The sequence below is a fragment of the Phyllostomus hastatus genome, unplaced genomic scaffold, assembly GCF_019186645.2.
Source record: "Phyllostomus hastatus isolate PE091 unplaced genomic scaffold, TTU_PhHast_1.1 phas_scaffold_46, whole genome shotgun sequence".
NCBI lineage: Eukaryota > Metazoa > Chordata > Mammalia > Chiroptera > Phyllostomidae > Phyllostomus > Phyllostomus hastatus.
The window spans coordinates 21,339,442-21,345,297 of NW_025334032.1; positions in this window are offsets into that span (position 1 = coordinate 21,339,442).

The following is a 5,856-nucleotide window of genomic DNA, read 5'->3' on the forward strand; positions in this document are numbered from 1 at the left end:
ACATTACTCTGATAATGGATAAACCAAGCAGGAGAAAATCATCAGAAGGAAGTGGAGGGTTTGAACAATGCAATTAAGAAGCTTGCGCCAATAGCCATACATACAGTACTGTTTTCCTGTACCACTTTTTTCAAGCACAGTGAAACATTTGTGAAGTTAGTCATACACACTAGGCCAAAAAACAATTCTCAACAAATGTTTAAGGATCAATATAATGCAAATTATGTCCTTGAACTATAGATCAATTAAGTTAGGAATGAATGATAAAGAGATAACCAGACCAAGTTCTAATATTTGGAAATTAACAAATACAATTCTAAATAAGTCAACAAATATATAAAATTTGAAAATGATGAATTGCCACAGACCAAAACTTGTATTACAAATTTTTAAATATATTTTATTGATTATGCTATTACAGTTGTCCCACTTCCCCCTTCACTCCCCTCCACCCTGCACACCCCCTCCTACCCACATTCCCCACCTTAGTTCATGTCCATAGGTCATACATATAAGTTCTTTGGCTTCTACATTTTCTATACTATTCTTAACCTCCCCCTGTCTATTTTGTGCCTACAATTTATGCTACTTATTCTCTGTACCTTTCCCTCCTCTCTCCCCCTCCCACTCCCCTACTGATAACCCTCCATGTGATCTCCATTTCTGTGATTCTGTTCCTGTTCTAGTTGTTTGCTTAGTTTTTGTTTTTTATTAGGTTCAGTTGTTGATAGTTGTGAGTTTGTTGTCATTTGTTCATAGTTTTGGTCTTTTTCTTAGATAAGTCCCTTGAACATTTCATATAATAAGGGCTTGGTGATGATGAACTCCTTTAACTTGACCTTATCTGAGAAGCACTTTATCTGCTCTTCCATTCTAAATCATAGCTTTGCTGGATTGAGTAATCTTGGATATAGCTCCTTGTCTTTCATGGCTTTGAATACTACTTTCTAGTCCCTTCTGGCTTCTAAGGTTTCTCTTGAGAAATCACCTGACAGTCTTGAGGAAACTCCTTTGTACATGTCTCTTTTTCTCTTGCTGCTTTTAAGATTCTCTCCTTCTCTTTAATCTTGGGTAATGTAATTATGATGTGCCTTGGTGTGTGCTTCCTTGGATCCAGCTTCTTTGGCACTCTCTAAGCTTCCTGGACTTCCTGGAAATCTATTTCCTTTGCCAGATTGGGGAAGTTCTCCTTCATTACGTTTTCAAATAAATTTTCAATTTGTTGCTCTTCCTTTTCTCCTTCTGGTGGTCCTATGATTTGGATGTCAGAACGTTTAAAGTTGTCCTGGAGGTTCCTCTAAGCTTCTCCTCGTTTTTTTAAATTCTTGTGTCTTCATTCTGTTCTGGTTGAACACTTATTTCTTCCTTCTGGTCCACACCGTTAATTTGAGTCCCAGTTTCCTTCCCGTCACTGTTGGTTCCCTGTATGTTTTCCTTTATTTTACTTCTCATAACCTTCATTTTTTCCTCTATTTGTGAACCAATTTCAACCAATGTTCAACCAGTTTTGTGAGCATCCTGATTACCAGTGTTTTAAACTGTGAATCTGATAGGTTGGATATCTCTTCATCGCTTAGTTGTATTTTTTCTGGAGCTTTGATCTGTTCTTTCATTTGGACCATTTTTTTTTTTGTCTCAGCACACCTGTTACATATAAGAAAGAGGTGGAGCCCTAGGTGTTCACCAAGGTGGGGCAACCCATATGCTGTTATGGTGTTGTTTGTGGGGGAGGGATCCGACAGAGAACAATGGTGCTTGCTCTGCTCTCTGCTGGTTTTCAGTCACTTCCCCCACTACCCACAAGCCAACTGGGCCCCTCTGGTGCTGATTCCCGGGTGGGTGGGTTTGTGTACATTTTAGGACCCTGTGGGTCTCTCCAACGAACTCTCCTGTGAGGCTGGGAGCTTCTCCCACTGCCTCAGCCCCCACAGGAGTTTTCGATTGGTGGTTTGAGGCTCTATTTCCTGGCACTGGGGCCCTGGGTTGCAAGGTCTGTCTCACTCCCCAGTTGTTCCTCCCAGTTTATCTGCACACAAATGTGGGATCACCCACTCTGCCAGCCTCCTCCTTGCCGGGTCCTGTCTGCCTGGCTGTCTGTCTCCACCCCTCCACTGGTTTGGGTGAGTGTTTCCTCTTTAACTCCTTGGTTGTCAGACTTCCGTACAGTTCAATTTTCTGGCAGTCTGGTGGTTTTCTGTTTTTAAATTTGTTGTTTTGGTTGTGCAAGGAGGCACAGTGTGTTTTCCTATGCCTCCATGTTGGCTGAAAGTCCAAATTCTTAGAAGTAAATGTGCTAAGTATTATCTCAAGAAGTTATATATAGAGCAAAAGAATAAATCTAAATAAAACAAAAGAAATACTAATGATAAAGATGAAAATTAAGAACATAAAGGATAGGGATGAACAAAGCCAGAAGTTGTTTCTTTGAAAAGAATTATAGCATTGATAACCTTCTGCCAATAATGTTCAAGGAAAAAAAGGTGAAGGCCCTGGCTCGGTAGCTCAGTTGGTTAGAGCACTGTCCCCCATATGCCAAGGTTGCAGGTGTGATCCCTGGTCAGGGCATGTACAAGAAACAACCAATGGGGTGTGAGGGCAATCTGGCTGTGACATTGTTACAGAACCGACAGTGGGGGGTAATTATAGGCCCACCCAGAGACGCCAAAAACTGTTACAGAACCCAGACACACACAGGGCAAGGTCGGGGTATGGATGATATACTGTTACCAAAAGGACCTCCACAGGTTCCTTATGTCTGCTGCCTTATAGGAAAGACATCTCTCAATGCCAGAGATTTGTGAAAGGGAAAAGAAATGTTTATTTAATGCTATACAGACTTAAAGTAGTACCCTAATGTCTTCATTAAAATATCAAAGTCCTTTAGGATACCCACAGATGCCCACAGTCCTTCCTTCTCCCCCTGCCCTAATTTGGGGTACTGTAACTCCAGAAAAGAAGCAAACATCCGTGTTTCAGGCTCCTGACACCGTCAGCTGTGTCGCCATCCAGGCAGGATCTCTAATTAATCCAAAGCCATGTGGCACCTTCTCATGGCCTACTGGCAAGAGTTCTTTCACTCTTCTTCCAGGCAAAGTCTTTCTTGCTTCCTAGGCCATGTGGCCAAAGGGAGCACCCCAAAGCTGTGTGGTCCTCTTTAACCAAAGCTGCAGAGGTCCTCACTCTGGCCAAAACCCCATGGTTGTTTTCTCCACCAAAGCTGCGGGGCGGGGCAGGGAAGGGTCATCACTCTGCCAAAGCCGAGTGGTGATTCTCTGCTAAAGCTGCATGGTGGTTCCCCCTACTAAAGCTGTGGGGTCCCCACTCTGGTAAAACTGAGTGGATCTCTTCTCACAGGTCTGTGGGAGTCTCTACTCTGGCCAAAGCTGCATGGCTCTCTCTTACTTGGCCACAGCCATGTGGTCCTCTCCCTTTAATGTCTGCCACATCTGGGTTTAAATCCCCAAGCCAATCTTCCTCGGTAGCCCCATTTCCGACTTCTCCCACAGTCGGCTACACTTGCTAGCACTCCCATATCCTTCCAGCTTTACTGGGTTGCCATAGTGGGTCTGGGAAGGCGTGGCCCCATGATGTAGAGCCAATCACCTCCAAGCTCCCATGCAGGTGCTGTAACTCCAGGGACCTGCCGCCCAGTTACATCTTGGGTAGAAGTGACTTCCATCCCCCTGGCTCCAAGCATGGACACCGCTCTTTAACATATCTGTGCAACCAGTTAAAGGTTATAGATATGTTAAATGACTGTGCTGGAGGTTAGCCACAAAGCTGTTGCTGTACAAAACAGCTCAATGGCCCTGCTCCATGTGTCCCTTCCCCCAACTCACACCTGTGGGGGATGGGGTGAGGTCATCCTAATATTTCCAGGACACCTTGAGCTCTGGGCCCCATTCCAAATCCCTTTTTGGCCCCCCCCTTGGCTGTACTCTGTATCAACATCTGTCACCCCATTGATCACCAGGGTTGATTTGGCTGCCTAGGTGGATGTCCCCATCCTTCCTCACTGATTCACATGTGTCCTTCTGGAAGCTGTGCTTGAAGAGGATGACCTTCCCAACTAGAGGAGAGGACGGGTCTGGTTGTCGGTCAAGGGTATATGAGTAGTTGTACTTCCCTGCTAGAACCTCCAAACAAGCTCTCAAGAAACAACCAATGAAAGCATAAATAAGTGAAACAACCACTCTATGTTTCTCTCTCTCTCTGTCTCTCTCTCTCACTTAGTCTGTCTCTCATCAATAAAAAACAAGTGAGAAGGCAAAAAATAAACAATATTAAGAATAGTAAAGAAAACGAAATTACAGATACTACAAAAATTACATGGATTACAAAAGGATATCACTAACAACTTCCTGACAATGAAGTGAACCTCTTAGAAAAATAAGTTATCAAAACTAATTAAAGAAGATGGAAAAGCAAAGTAATTTACAAATATTGGGAAACTAGATCAGTATTTTCCCACAAAGAAAACACTAGGTCTGGCCCTTGTTGGTTAGAGCGTTGTTCCAATATGCCAAGGTTGCAGGTTTGATCCCTGGTCAGGGCACAGAGGAGTTTTAACCAGTGAATATATGAATGGGTAGAGCAACAAACCTATGTTTCTCTCTCTCTGTCTGTCTCTCTCTCAAATCAATAAATAAAATAAAATAAATACTGGGTCTGGATGATTTTATTGATGAATTTTTCCAAATGTATGAAGAGCAAATAATTCTATCTCATAAAACTATCTAGAGACTTAAAAAGAAGAAACGGTCCTTTCTCATTTTACAAGGCCTGCATAACTTTGATACCAAAACAAGCAAAAATAATTCCAGACAGGAAAATTATAGATCAGATTCACTCACAGACATAATCACATATATCCAAAACAAATTGATGCATGCAATCCTGCTATTTATAAAAAAGCTAATATATCACACCAAGTTGGGTTTGTCCCAGGAATGCAAATTTGATTTAACATTAGAAAAACAATCATTGCCACTCATTACCTTCAGAGATTAAAGGAGAAAGTCAACAATCATGTCATTAGTCACAGGAAAAACATTTGACAAAATTTAACAGCTGGTAATGTAAAAAACTCTTAGCAATGTGGAAATAGAGGGGATAGTCTTCATCCTCATAAAAAGCATTATCAAAAACTACTGCAAATATCCTCATTTTGAAAGCATTATTTTTCTAAGATTAGAAGACAAGGCTACCGACTATCACCACACAAATGATGAAAAAAGGATTGATATATTTATATACATTGATAATAGGAGTTTCTGTTCACCAAAAGACACCATTAAGAAAAGTGAAATGACAAGGTAAAAATTCGGAAAATAATATGCAACATTTATAACTGGAATATATAAAGAACTAAGAAAGATACAAGCAATGTGATAGAAAAATAGGCAAAATAACAGAATACTTCAGAGAAAATTCAAATAGCCAACAAACATATGAAAAAAGGTTAATCTCACTAGTAATCAGGGAAATACAAATTAAAATACTACAACGATAATACTAGTAAGAGTTAACATTATGGTATGCTTACCATATAACACAGACTGTTTTAGTGCTATAATTATAGTAACTTTAAAAAATATCTCAATACTGTGTGATAGAATGGTAGGCAGCATTAGTTAACTGATAGGCCCTGCATGAGGAAACTCAGAAAGTCTTAAAGTCAGGCATCATAACTCCTTACATTTTGTTCTTTTTCAAATTTTTGTGACATTTCTGATCTTTTGTATCTCTGTAAGAATTTTAGAATCTGCTTGTAAGTTTTTAGAAATGAATTCTGCTGGGGTTATGATTGCAATTGCATTGAATTTATAAATCAATTTGAGAATAATTGACATCTTA